Below are 15,673 nucleotides of genomic sequence, written 5' to 3'. Positions count from 1 at the left end.
TGAGGAGTGGCAAATGGAATTTAATTTGGATAAATGTGAGTTATTGCATGTTGGTAATACAAACAAGGACAGGCCTTATACAATTAATGCTAGGGCCCTGGGTAGTGTTGTAGAACAGAGAGACGCAAAGGTTCAGGTACATAATTCTTTGAAATTTGCGCCACAGATAGACAGGGTGACTAAGAAGGCATTTAAAGCACATGCTTTCATTACTCAAACCTTTGAGTATAGGAGTAGGGATGCCATGTTGAGGTTGTACAGTATATTGGTGAGACCTCTTCTGAGGTACATGGTGCAATTCTGGTTTCCCTGTTATAAGAGGGATGTCATTAAACTGGAGAGGGTTCAGAAAAGACTTACCAGACTGTTGTTGAGAATGGAAGGTTTGAGATATCAAAATATTCTGGATAGGAGGTTGAGGGGTGACAATATTAAAATTTATAAAATAATGAAGGGCAATAATAAGGTGAATGACAAGGGTCTTTTTCCCAGGATAGGGGGAGTTCAAAATAAGGGGGCATATTTTAAAGGTGAGAGGAGAAAGATTTAAAAAGGGCACGAGGGGCAATGTTTTTACACAGAGAGTTGTTCGTGTGTGGAATGAACTGCCAGAGAAACTGGTGCATGTGGGTACTGTTACAATATTTAAAAGACATGTGGATAATTTCATGAATAGGAAAGATTTGGAGGGATATGGGCCAAGTGCAGGCAGGTGGGACTAGTTTAGCTTGGGAAAGTGGTCTGCATGGACTGGTTGGACCAAAGGGACTGTTTCCATGCTGTATGACCCTTTGACTCTCTGACTGTGGACATTTTAACTTATAATTCAAAAATGTGCTTTTTAAAAGGTGGCTTAATATATAAAAAGTCACTGTAAATGTTAATTTAATGGCTGTCTGAAGAGAGAGATCCATAGAATGTCACACCAATGGATGTGAAGGTAACTTCAATCAAGGGGAAGAGACAAGAGAAAATGGTCTGGACTGTGATCTCATCTGACTGCAAATATAACAAAGGGCTGATGGCCTACTGCTCAACAGCAAGCCACCCCCTCCAGATTATGTCTGAAAAAGCACATATCTTGTGTTTTGTTTTGCCTTTGAAGAGTATAACAAGGGTTAAAAAACAGTTTCAATTCTCTTGTAGTGTGCAATTTGAGCTGATTTTCTTTGTTGTACTAGCCTGAGTTTGGGAAATCTTCTGCTGTGAAGGTCATAGTCAAAAAACTATCCTCTTGTCACTCTGGTGTTGCAGGTAAAGGTATTCTCTTACTCTGAGTACTAGGAATCAGCCAGCTCGAAACCAGACAAAATGAAACAAAACTAACAAAAAGACTCTCTCTCTCTCATGCAGAATGCTGGAATTCAATCATGGTTGAAAGGAGTCACAGCTACAGATTCTCAATGAAGCTGCAAAACTAAGGACTGTGAAACTAATTTCAACTACCAACACCAATGCTACCATTGTAAGCTCCATTGTAATGGCTGCAAACATCAACTCTTTGCAAACAATTCAGACATCTTTTTTTCACTTTTCTCTTTTTGAACTCCTCTTAATTTCAATATGTGTGCATATATATAACGTTAGTATTTCTTCTGACGAGACCCCATAATTGAGCTCCAGTTTTTCCAACAAATCTTTGGTTTCAGTCTATCTTGCCTCAGTCCCTTCTTGCACCCATTGTACTCAGCTGTCCACGTGTTAATTATTTTTATTCTGGAATTTTTGTTGTCCTCATCCACTATAATCTTAACCCTTGTGATACAATGATTACTGTTCCCTATTCGTTTCCCTTCCCACATTTACACTACTTGGTCCAATTTATTCCCAAGAAGCAGGTCCAGTCATGTTTCTTTGTTTGTTAGACAGCACACATACTGCTGCAGAAAATTCTTCTGAACACAGTCTTGGATTACTGGCCCTTCATGGCTCTTTACACTGCCACAACTCCAGTCTTTATTCAAACAATTCATGTTCCCTATTATAACTAGGCTGATGTTTGCACCTCTCTGCAATTACTTTGCAGATTTTCTTCTCTAAATCTGGGATATGACAGGATTCCAGCACTTTAACTGTTTAGTAATCATCAATTCCCTGTTTGCCAATTTGCCCCTAACTTACAGTGTAAAGATCTTGCTGAATGGTGTTCACTGTCTCACAACACATCCAGACGCACTCCAGCACACCCATCATTGCCTCAGCATTTGAGCTTAAACGTGTCAGGGAATTCCTGCCTTTGTTGTCTCAGTTTCAAAGCAACAAGATGTCACAGATTTCTGCTATTTCTTGTCTATAAACTGCTCACAATACCTGGATCAGGGATGGTCAGGTCAACACCATCATAGAAGTAAACTATCATACTGTTCCATGTTGCCTAGCTAATGTTGGAGGCATGGTACATATCAAGAGATTTACAATAGATCATGTATCAGAATATGCCATTTTTGCATGCTCCAAAATAGTATCACTCCTCATACTCCTGAAGACATTAGCTGGCCAGGTGCTCAGCTTTCTCCCAGTGGCAGGGTCCCATTGAGGTTTAGGCTCTTCAATGCCTCCATGGCCATCCTAAAGGTCATGATTCGGAGATGCCGGTGTTGGACTGGGGTGTGCAAAGTTAAAAATCACACAACACCAGGTTATAGTCCAACAGGTTGAATTGGAAGCACACTAGCTTTCGGAGCGACGGTCCTTCATCAGGTGATTTTCATCAGGACAATCACCTGATGAAGGAGCATCGCTCTGAAAGCTAGTGTGCTTCCAATTAAACCTGTTGGACTAAATCCTGGTGTTATGTGATTTTTAACTTTGTACATCTTAAAGGTAAACCTTTACACTCAATCAAAGCTCCATTCTTACAATTGACATTCTGGTTTCAATAGTTGTTTCTTATGACATTACCAGTGATACTATTTAAGTTTAGGAGCTCACATTTTAATGTATTGCCCCAGAGGATGATTGATCTGTTCTCCAATTCATGAGCTGAAAATGTTTGCTGGAAAAGCGCAGCAGGTCAGGCAGCATCCAGGGAACAGGAGAATCGACGTTTCGGGCATAAGCCCTTCTTATGCCCGAAACGTCGATCCTCCTGTTCCCTGGATGCTGCCTGACCTGCTGCGCTTTTCCAGAAACACATTTTCAGCTCTGATCTCCAGCATCTGCAGACCTCACTTTCTCCTCTCCAATTTATGATCCTGCCACATAACATTTTTTCCATCTCATGGTCATATCCATAAGGATCACATGATTAAATAACACAGCACAAAAGTGCCCATTTCCCTGCCTGGCACTGTATCTGTGACACAGAATTAACAAACTAATTTCCTCAACATCCCAGAGAGAAACACAGCTAAAAAAAAGGCCAGGAATATTTGGAAATGAACATCTTGGACGTGCTGGATGTGGTCTCCATTTTGTAATATATATGATATATCCTGTCCCTATCATTCGCAAGTTTTACTGATTTTTCCTTCTGCATTGTCCTACATTTTTGGGATGTGGTGCTTTATGCACCTTATAGGCTTTGAGTCTTTCAGTCCGCTAGTTCTGATCACTTCCTTCGCGTACTGGAATGAAAAATCTAATGAAAATGAAATAATTGTTTTCTTTTTTCACAGGCAAGTAACTGAGTTATGGAATGCAATCTGCAAACACTACTAACTGTCCTTAAATTCAATGCAATAAAATTGCATTAAACTTATTCATTTACATTGAATGGAAGCTGTCTCTCAGTTGTAATTTTATCCTTTTGGTTATAAAAAGTCTTTTATGGATCCTGTTAATTTTGTTTTCAAAATATTCATCAATTGTTCCAAGTTTTCTAGATTTGGATGTCTAACCAGGAATTGAATTATGATGACAACGAGTAGAGAAATTGAATGCTTTGTGTCTAAAAGGAACAAGACGTAAGTGCACCCTCTGGAGAAACATATGGCAGGACTTTACAATGGGCATTGGGATCTCAACATTGGAAGCAAATGGGGCTTTCTCAGCCCACAATGCTGGCAGCAAGACAGGCTCAATTATTTTTCTGGAGCTGACTTCATTTTTACCTCAACTTTTACTTATATATTCGTGGAATGGCCAATATCTGTTGTCCAGCCCTAACTGCCCTTGAAAAAGTGTTGGTGAGCTGTCTTCTTAAACTGCTGCATTCCATTTGATGTACATACCCTCACAATTCTGATGGGAAGGAATTCCAGAATTCTGACCCAATGTCACTGAATTAACAATGACTTGGAGGGGAACTTTCAGTTGATGGCATTCCCATGTATACCTTTGTTTTCCTAAGATGGCATTGGTCACAGGTTTGGAAGATGCAGTCTGAGGTGCCTCGGTGAATTGTTGCATTGCATCATGTAGATGGAACGCATTGTTTGAGTGTCAGCGGTTGAGGGAGTGAATATTTGTAAATGTGATGGTATCAACCTTGTTGCGTGTTGTTGGAGCTGCACTCATCCAGGGAAATGGGGAGTGTTTCATCACACTCCTGACTTGTAAATGGTGGACAGGCTTTGGGGAGATAGACAGTAAGTTACTCACTGCAGGATTCTGAGACATGATCCAATCTTGTAGCTAAAGTGTGTATATTCAAAGTTTGGGAGAAGATTTGTAGCTCGGGTGCTCGTTGTTGTGGTTCTGTTCGCCGAGCTGGAAATTTTTGTTGCAAACGTTTCGTCCCCTGTCTAGGTGACATCCTCAGTGCTTGGGAGCCTACTGTGAAGCGCTTCTGTGGTGTTTCCTCCGGCATTTATAGTGGCCTGTCCCTGCCGCTTCCGGTTGTCAGTTTCAGCTGTCCGCTGTAGTGGTATATATTGGGTCCAGGTCGATGTGTTTGTTGATGGAGTTTGTGGATGAGTGCCATGCTTCTAGGAATTCCCTGGCTGTTCTTTGTTTGGCTTGCCCTATAATGGTAGTGTTGTCCCAGTCGAATTCATGTTGCTTGTCGTCTGCGTGTGTGGCTACTAAGGATAGCTGGTCGTGTCGTTTCGAGGCTAGTTGATGTTCATGGATGCGGATTGTTAGCTGTCTTCCTGTTTGTCCTATATAGTGTTTTGTGCAGTCCTTGCATGGGATTTTGTACACTACATTAGTTTTGCTCATGCTGGGTATCGGGTCCTTCGTTCTGGTGAGTTGTTGTCTGAGGGTGGCTGTTGGTTTGTGTGCTGTTATAAGTCCTAGCGGTCGCAGTAGTCTGGCCGTCATTTCTGAAATGCTCCTGATGTATGGTAGTGTGGTTAGTCCTTTGGGTTGCGGCATGTCCTCGTTCCGTTGTCTTTATATATATAGCTAGTGTATATAGCTAGTATCTGAACATCTTGCTTCTGCAGCCTCCAGCTAGGTCTAAGAGAATAGTCTAAGTCATAGCATGAGTTAGGTAAAGCAAATCAGGGCAGGACTTATACACTAGGGAGGCTCTAGGAAGTGTTGCTGAACAAAGAGATCTTGAGGTGCAGGTTCATAGTTCCTTGAAAGTGGAGTCATGGGTATACAGAGTAGTGAAGAAAGCATTTAGTAAGCTTTATTAGTCGGTGCATTGAATATAGGAGTTAGGATGTCATGATGTGGCTGTACAGGACATTGGTTAAACCACTTTTGGAATGCAGCGTTCAATTCTGGTCTCCCTGTTATAGGAAAGATGTTGTTAAACTTGAAAGAGTTCAGAAAAAAATTTATAAGGATGCTGCCAGCGTTGGAGGATTTCAGCTGTAGGGAGAGGCTGAATAGGCTGGGATTGTTTTCCCTGGAGCATCGGAGCCTGAAGGGTGACCTTCAAGAAGTTTACAAAATCATGAGGGGCATGGATAGGGTGTGTAGCCAAGGTGTTTGTCCCAGTGTGGGGGAGTCCAAAAGTAGAGGGTGTAGGTTTATGGTGAGAGGGGAAAGATATAAAAAGGGATCTAAAGGGCAACCTTTTCACGCAGAGGGTGGCACGTATATGGAGTGAGTTGCCTGAGAAAGTGGTGGAGGCTGTTACAATTACAACATTTAAAGGGTTTCTGGATGGGTATATGAATAGAAAGGGTTTAGAGGGATATGGGCCAAATGCTGGCAATTGGGACTAGATTAATTTAGGATCTATGGTCAACATGGGCAGTGGGATCAAAGGGTCTGTTTCCATGTTGTCCACCTCTATGACTCTATGACTGTATGAGTTAAGAAAGAAAGGAGAGCCTGTGGAATCTGGTACATCCTACACAGCCAATGATCTTTGTTGCCTGATTGGCTGCTTATACACTGACCATTTAGATTGATAAGGCACTCAGTCAATGTGCCTAGCCCCTCCAGAGTCATGGGCCCAGCTGATTGGCTGTTTGCAGCCACTCTCCAGGCCCTGTTCATCCTGTCGCTAACCAAAACCTCAGACTTAGACTAAACTTGTGTCAATGTTGGCTTTCTGTTGTGATTCCCAGATGTGACCATGATGCTCTTCTGCCACTATTCAGTTATTGGCCATTCAGAGTGCTCTCAGGGGGGGGAGATTCCTCCCCCAAGCTAATTATAACTATCCCCAATGTATTCTCAGGCATTGTAGTCTTTTCTAAAGTTCGTTGGCTGAGATTGACTTTTCTACCCAGGGGGCAAACAATGACCTCTTCTTCAGTAAAATTCACCCATTGTTGCTGTCTGCAGATTTCCTTGTGTGCAAGAGATAAGCTCTAATAGAGAGTTGTTTGAGAATGTTACATTTCTGCATCCGCTACCATTTTCACCGACTCATTTGGTTGAGTTATTGTGAAATCTTCATCTCCTTAATTATGATTTTCATTTTCATTTCAATTTCTCCTTTTCAGTTCTCAAATGTTGGAAATATTATTCAAGTGAAGGTTATGCTAATGTTGTAATCAGTTCAGGCTGAGGTTGGGGTTGGAATGTATCGCCCAACGAGAACCCACAGGGAATTGCCAAAGAAGGTTAGAGCTGTCATAACCGAGGCCCACACTAATTAAAGCTCCTCCCTGACCAGATCAGCCACAGATCTGAAGCCTTACAGGTGTTGAAAAAAACATTAGATATATTTTTATTCATGTAATACTCGTAGAGGAGAAATTTCAATAGAAGACGCTGAAGCATCATGATTTTAGGAATGATCTGTCAAAACATTTATGCTGAGAATCAAGACATCCAGTGTGATTTTGTCCAATTTCCAAAAACTTTACATTTAGAATGTTTAGTGTCAGAAGATCGTTGGATGATCATCTTGAAACATTTCAATTTTAATTCAAAAGAGGCAGAAGTATCTTAAAAGTTGATGAGAATCTGCCAAATATTCTGTGGCAAAAGGTTGCCATGACACAAATGTAAATACTCTGGTGTTGATGGAGTTTTGCGGTCTACAGGCCTATCTGCAGCTACAGAAAATAATTAACTGAGGTAAATGAACACTATGTTGTGGAATAAAGAAAATAGGGTAAGCTTATATCAAGGATTGCTTAGTGAGTTGGTCTATTTAAATGCGGTACCTGGAACATGGAGAGACTTCACTGGTTCACAAATACCTACCTATTGTTCACAATCTAATCAACTCAAACCAAAACCTAATTGTAAAAGACAGATGGATGGAATTTATGCCTAACCTCCATAATTGCCATCATGAGTTACTAAGTAGCTTTGCTCAAAAAAACTTCAAGTCACTGTTAGTAGGAATTTCATATTAACAGGGACACTGAAAAAATGGAGCCCTTAAGAAAAATTATTGCAGCACTCTAAATGTTATCTGTATATCTCACAGCTTTAAAAACCCTATTTTTTTCTTTTGGACCAAGATAAATGACAGAGTCCTTTGACAGAAGTGGGGAAGCAATAGATATTCTCAGTCAGAAATAAATTGCAAACCCTCACAATACCAGGTTACTCAAAAAGATAGGTGGGTTTTGGCTCAGGACAGGCTTCAAGTTTTCAATGAGCTGAAGTTAATGGAAAGCAGTGAGTGTTGGAATAGTGCACTCTGAGGGTAACAATGGTGAGAATGGATAGAGGTTTTAGCAACTAAGAGACTGAGAAGAGGTAGAGATAAGCAATGTTACAGAGGTGGATGTGAGCAATTTTCATGGAGTCAGAAAAAAATGTGTCAAATTGGAGATCAAGATTACAAACAATCTGGTTCAACCTGAGAGTGCTGGTTAAGGAAATAAAATCGAGACTGATGGTAGACTTTATAGTGGGGCTAAAATAAATTGCATGAGTTTTTTTTCCAGAATTTAGCTGCAGAAAACTTAAGCTTATCCAAAGCTGGATGTTGGACAAACCATCAGGTGGAACAGAGGTAATGAGGGAGTTGAGGCAGCTGATGGAGAATTGGGTGTTATTAATTTACAGACTGAACCTGTTCTGGATATAGGTTTGCTCACTGAGCTGGAAGGTTTATTTTCAGATGTTTAGCATCCAGACGAAGCTTTGCTGGTGTTTCCTGCTCTCTATTTATATGTTTGGGTTTCCTTGTGTTGGTGATGTCATTTCCTGTGGTGACATCATTTCCTATGGTGATGTCATCTCCTGTTCTTTTTCTCAGGGGGTGGTAAATTGGATCCAAGTCAATGTGTTTGTTGATAGAGTTTCGGTTAGAATGCCATGCTTCTAGGAATTCTCGCATGTGTCTCTGTTTGGCTTGTCCTAGGATGGATGTGTTGTCCTAGTCGAAGTGGTGTCCTTCCTTATCCATATATAAGGATACCAGTGAGAGAGGGTCATGTCGTTTTGTGGCTAGTTGATGTTCATGTATCCTGGTCGCGAGTTTTCTGCCTGTTTGTTCAATGTATTGCTTCTTACAGTCCTTGGACGGTATTGTGTAAATGACATTAGTTTTGTTTGTTGGCAGTATAGGGTCTTTCAAGTTCATTAGCAGCTGTGTTAGTGTGTTAGTGTGTTCGTGGGTTTGAGGGCTTCCATGATGCCAAGGGGTCTGAGTAGTATAAATAGAAAGCAGGAAAGACTAGCAGTGCTTCGTCCAGAGGCTCACTGAAAATGTTACCTAATATGGTGACAAAAAATCTGAAAATGAACCATCTAGCTCAGCGAGCATCCAGAAGCTCAACCTGAGCTACAAATCTTCTCAAAATTTGCTAAGACTGAACCTGTCTCGATGTCTTTTGCTGATTATGTCAATGGTTGGCAGAAAAACAGCAAAATGATTAGTTAAGAGACATCTTCAAAGAACTCCATATCACATTGAATGGTGAAGCAGGTTAGGTGGACTGTATGATGCATTTCTGCTTCAATTTCATTAGCTCTTAAGATCAGACAGATCTGCTGCAAAAAAATTAATCAATGACCACACTTCAGTGATCAAGGCCAGTAAATACAATTTCTAATGCCATTTCCTAGTTTCTCAAGCACCTTCTGTTTTTATACCTTTGTTACAAACTTCATTATTATAGAAAAAGACAGGATAAGATACTCTTTTGTGAATTGGTGGAATTTCCTTATTATGTATCTAACCAGAAGGCTGGCAGTTAGAGTTGCTAATGGGGAGAATTGTGAAGAAATTTCCAGCAGTTAGTCAATGTGAGTATTTTCAATAAAGAAGACAGCATTAGATTGCTATACAGAGGGGTTATGGACATGACATAAAAAAGTATTGTTGGAAATTTGATATGCTGTCATCCTGACACAGCATCTGGAAGAATCACCATGTGATCTCTACCCCAATCTCACTTGGAAACATTTGCTGCCAATCCCATTAACTGACCAGAGTCGAGGTAGTGATCTCTCAGTTCAATATCCTTGCCACATTCCTGAGCCATTGGAAAGCATCTTATTGTTGGTCCAGGAAGGTCAAAAAATGTAGATGGTTTTGGAAGAGTTAGAGAGTGCTAAGCTACCCACAAGAAGCAAACCATTGTGTTATCTTTTATAAGAGACCTAGCAGACAAATGTACTTCTTTTGTTTATTTATAGGTTGCGTGCATCACTATAAAGGCCAGCTTTAATTGCCCATCTCTAATTCTTTTTGAAAAGGTGGTGATGAGCCCCTTCTTGAACTGTTTCAGTCCATCTCGAGTAAGTGCATTCTGTTTAAGATTCTTGTCTCCAATTATAAATAATATGGGAAATTTCATTTACCCTGTGTTACAACCAAGTACCGCAACCTCTACACATTTGCTCCCCTAAGAACTAGTTAGCAAAATGAGCACAAGACTTATTTCAGGACATTTAAAAAAAGCAGAATGATTCTGAAGAAGGATCACTGGACCTGAAATACTAACTCTGCTTTCTGTCTACAGATGCTGCCAGACCTGCTGAGTTTCTTCAACAATTTTTTGTAGCAATTCTTTTGTAGCAGAAGGATGCCATTCAGCTCCTCAAGCCTATTCCTCCATTTAATAAGGTCATAGTTGTTCTGATAATGAGCTCAAGACTACTCTCCTGCCTTTCTTACATAACCCTTGACTCCCTTGTCAATCAATTATCCATCTCATTCAGCCGTGAATATATTCAATGATGCAGCTTCCACTGATCTTTCGGGTAGGGAATTCCAAAGCTGAATGACATTCTAAGAGAGGAAAGTCTTCTCTTTATTGTGAAGCTCTTCCTTCTATTAGATTCTGCCATAAGGAGAAATCATTAAAAGAGAATTTCTATTTCACCTGAGCATTATTTGGTTAGAGTCTGTCTTTCCATTTAGTTTAAACAGTGAATACTGATGCTATCACTTGGGAAACTGTGTTGGATGAGTCACTTAGCACAGCAGGGTGAGAAAGCAGTCAAGATGAACCCCCCACCCCTTCCACTAACATCGAATGCTGTTACAACTGAATTGTTTCAACAGTGGAAACTAATTCATTCCAGACAATTCCTTGCAGTGAATTCCCTGGACAATATTAACACTGTTACATAAAATGGGCAAATAAGAGGCAAAAAAAGTATAACTCTTAAATGGTTCATATTCCCTAATATCTGGCATAGAGAGGGCATTTAAATTCTTAATACCCCAACACATTGCAAACACTAGGGTGTTTTTGTATGCTGTAAGAGACTGAAATCACTATTTCATAAGGTTCTGTCACAAATTATTATGCACTACACAATCTAAACATATGCAAGGTCATTACAAAATTGGCAAAATCTTTTCCTGAGGATTATGGGATGTTCATGTCTTGAAACAGATATTGATACATTTTCTTAAAGTTTGCTTCCAAAAGCTATCATGCAACATTCACTTTGTCTAGTGATGTTTATGCATCATTTGGCAATTGATTTTTCCTCAGAACCTTCAGGCTTAATCTTATTTCTCACCCTTTCCCCTCCCCCAACACCTTACCACCAGCACAGTGCTCCCCAGGAAGGTGAAAAAGGGCCATTTCGGGTTGTGGAAAGTGTCAGGGGCTAGGTAAAAACTGAATGATGGTATATGTGACCCTTCCCAACCTCCCCCCCCAACCCCACCAACCCAATGTGCATGCAACATGGTCTACCTATGGCAGTAGATATTGGGGTCTGCAAGTGACCAGAATGAAGTGTGAAATCTTTCACTGAGTTAATTTAACAATTCATTTAAAAATCAAGCTCCCACGGTCTGACTGGGAGCCCAATTTGAAGTATGTGTTTGCACAGATTTTCTAGGGATTGTGAAATATGGCAGCAGAATTGAGTCAAAAGGTGCCAACTCCTTAAAACAAGTTCCTCCTTCAACTAGGAGGAGTGAAAGTGCTAGCCCAGATATTTCATGGAGGTCTTAAGCCTTCCTAAACACTAGGCTTTCCCCTCCTCCAGATTGTACACTTCCTCCTAATGCCCCCAGCCATGAATGACAACACTGGTCACACAATCTCCACTCACTTTCAAACACTGCCAACATTCTCCCGTGCTTCCAGCTACTGGTGTCTCCTTGTGGCTAATGATCTAGTTACTTGCTTGGAGATGGAACTCTATGAAATGAATGAATTCCTGCTGTTATAATCATCATGTCCTCCATGACTTCTGGTTAAGTTCTTTGGCCATTTTCGGCCTCAACTTCCTTCTTCTCTGTAAATATCCGGGTCCTTATGTTATTTTCAACTGGGTTTCCTTTCAGTCACATTTCAGAGAAGGTTCAGTTGATTTGTATACAGCAGGAAATATTACCCTCTACTGCAGAAAGAACAATTTACGTTCAGAAACTACCTCATCAGATGTCCTAAATAAGACCTTGCTTCACAACGTAATTGCATGCCTTTCAATTTGCAACCACCGTCATTATGTGGCCAAATGCAGTGAAAACCTACATCACCAGAACAGAAGTTAATTATAGAATAAGGAAGAACAATTGACCAATCTGATCTTTCATCCTAAATGACCCTAAAGTTCATCCATTAGTTCTTAAAATGACTTATACCTTCACTGCTATATATTAAAGTTCTTTTCAAGTGTTAATCAGCCCTTTTATGAAAGAAACTTGTTTTCAGTCCTAAATTTGCCTTTTCTCATCATACTTTGAACCTGTGTTGGCTTGTATTACTTTTGTAATTTTAATTTAAAATCATTTCCTGGAATTATCTTTTATAATTCTATACATTTTTATAAACTCACCTTTAGATGTCTTTTTTTGATGATTCTCTTCACTGAGACATCTGAAGTTGTTCACAGAATGTTGGCCTTTATTTCAAAGGGAATGGTGTATTAAAGTAAGAAGGTTTTGCTAAAATTGTACAAGACACTTGTCAGACCACAGCTGGAATACTGTGAACAGTTTTGAGCCCCTAATCTAAAGAAAGATATAATGACATTGGAGGTAGTCCAATATTCATTAGTTCATACCACGTATGGACAGACTCTCTTATGAGGCAAGGTTTAGTAGATTGGTGCTGTACTCTTTAGAATATTGAAGCATTAGAGGTGACCTGATTGAAACATACAAGATTCTTGGCGAACCTGATAGGTTAGATGTGAAATGTTGTTTCCTATCTATAGTTTTTCCTCTCTATAATTTTCCTGGGTAGTGGTTTACACCCGACCAGAAAAGATCAAAATGTACCTTCAAGCAAGACAGGCTCAAACTCAGCTTTTTGATGCCGATATTTTTATTCACATGTTTTCTACAGAAAAAAAAGAAATACAAAGAAAGGGGTTGAGACAACCTTTGAATACGCCTATGCCAGCTTTATTTCTGCTGTTTGGTGCACAATAAGGTGAGCCCTGACTCTCCACTACTTGCTGCCCCACATCATGTCCCACTGTCTGACTGCAAATATTTAATTTCCACACAGTGAGTCATTGTCCCTCTTAGTGATCATGCTGAATTATAGCAGCTCTGTTAGAGCTACAGAAAGATTATTAAGACAATTCAGCAAATATTCAATAATTCTGCTTTTAACTTTGATGATACATAATTGCCTCTTTTATGTCTTGTAATAGTGGTCCCTAGGTACTTATTCTGACAGCTTCACATACTTAAATCAAGTTACATCAAGCTGTCTGACCTTTGAACTGTGTTACTATAGTTACCATTTTATTTCATATTACTGCTGCACAATGCTTTACTATTTCTTTGAAGTTTTTGCATCTTTAGTGTTTGATATTCGATTGCTGAATAAAATAAGACAATTTGTAATACTGTACATGAAGGAAGAAAATTACTTGATGGTCTGTATTTGGACATCTGGAGCTGTAAAATCTTGGCTTACCAGCATGCTGTGTTGCTAAGTGGAGGGGCAATAACATGCATTATGATTTCCAGTCTTGGCCAAGCAATTTCAACAATGGCAAAGTGCTTCTGCAGCAGAAAAAGTGCCTAGTAATGGACTCTATAAGTGAATAAATCAGGAAAATGGATAAAGTAGTAGATTTGTTTGTATTGGATGTCATAGTTGAATAGAGAATTGAGAAAGAGCTCACAAAGTGTCTCACATTGGACTCTGTACTTGAATCACTGTGAACTAGTGAAATAGAACAGCACAGCAGCCTGAACTGAGTTCCCACAGGTAGTAGGTTCTGCCCTTACTGTACTTGCAGAACAGGATGGAGGAGCATAGGATGGAAGTTAATCAGTGGCATGCTGTTCCCGATGGTAGAAGTGAAAGAGGGCTCCACTTTCTGTTTTGTGCTGGGATCTAGTGTCTATGTGATTCATGTGAAAACTTAAAGTGCAGTTGACAGGCATGTTTGATGTTTGATGGAGGCAGGTTTCTACGAGAGTTTCCTGCAGTCAGCTGTTGGCTGTATGGGTTTGGATTAAAGAGGTCACTTTGTTCTTGCAATCCTCTTCAGCCTCTCAGGACCCCTGAAAAATATTGCCCCACCAACATTTCTCCCCATTTGCCATTTAAATCAGTTACAAACCTTCAGAACAATACCCTCTATTATGTTGTATGACATGACCACTGTGCTAAATGGGACTGATTGGGCGGCACAGTGGTTAGCACTGCTGCCTCACAGTGCCAGAGACCCGGGTTCAATTCCCGCCTCAGGCGACTCTCTGTGTGGAGTTTGCACATTCTCCCCGTGTCTGCGTGGGTTTCCTCTGGGTGCTCCGGTTTCCTCCCACAATCCAAAAATGTGTAGGTTAGGTGGATTGGCCATGCTAAATTGCCCGTAGTCTTAGGTGAAGGGGTAAATGTAGGAGAATGGGTCTGGGTGGGTTGCACTTCGGCGGGTCGGTGTGGACTTGTTGGGCCGAAGGGCCTGTTTCCACACTGTAAGTAATCTAATCTAATCTAATCACACCTAGCAACTCAAAATCAAGAAGTACTGTGGGCTCTCAGCACCAGCAAAATTGTATTCAACCACAATCTGTAACTTCATGGCCCACCATATTCCACCATTACCTTCAGGCTGGGAGATCAATCTTAGTTCACTGAAGAGTGCAGGAGGGCATGTCAGGAATAACATAAGGCATATTTTAAGATGAGGTGCTTACCTCATGCCAAAAAGCAGCAGCAGCATGCAATAGATAGTGCTAGGTGGTCTCACAAATTATGCATCAGATCTAAGCTCTACAACCTTGACAGATTGATTAATTGATTGATTTATTGTCATGTGTACCGAAGTACAGTGAAAAACTTTGTTTATGAGCAGTACAAGAAGATCATAATACGCAAGGATGTCCAGATCAAAAAGATTTAGACAGAGGCATACAGGTTACATTGCATAGGGCATTTGTGAGGCAAGACCAATATTAACAAGATTAACATTATCTGAGACTAGAAAGTCCATTCATCATGGCTGGGAAGAAGCTGTTCCTGAACCTGCTGATGCGTGTGTTCAGGCTTCTGTATCTTCTGCCTGACAGAAGAGATTATCGGAGATCATTGCCACGTGATTGATGGTAGACAATGAACCAACTAACAGGAGGTGTAAGCTTCTCATTCACAGTGATGGGGAAGCTGAGGAAATCAGTTTTAAAAGATAAGACTGAAGCATTTGTATCTATACTGAGCCAGAAGACTCAAGTGGATGATAATTCTCGGTATCCTCCTGATGGAAAGGATCAGCAATGAATTCTCACTGATACTCAATTTGGGTGTTGCCATGACCATTCTGTTCCTAATTTCAGGAGAAAATGAAGACTGCATAAGGTCGACATCACAGTTGAAAAGTGTGGTGCTGGAAAAGCACAGCCAGTCAGGCAGCATCCGAGGAGCAGGAGATTCGACGTTTCGAAGATCTTATGCTCGAACGTCGACTCTCCTTTTCCTCGGATACTACCTGACTAGCTGTGCTTTTTCAGCACCACACTTTTGGACTGAGTTCCTAATCT

The sequence above is a fragment of the Chiloscyllium plagiosum genome, unplaced genomic scaffold (genome assembly GCF_037043375.1).
Source record: "Chiloscyllium plagiosum isolate Xiang-an unplaced genomic scaffold, Cpla_swu_hap1 HiC_scaffold_9, whole genome shotgun sequence".
Classification (NCBI taxonomy): domain Eukaryota; kingdom Metazoa; phylum Chordata; class Chondrichthyes; order Orectolobiformes; family Hemiscylliidae; genus Chiloscyllium; species Chiloscyllium plagiosum.
Note: the sequence above shows the minus strand (reverse complement) of the source record.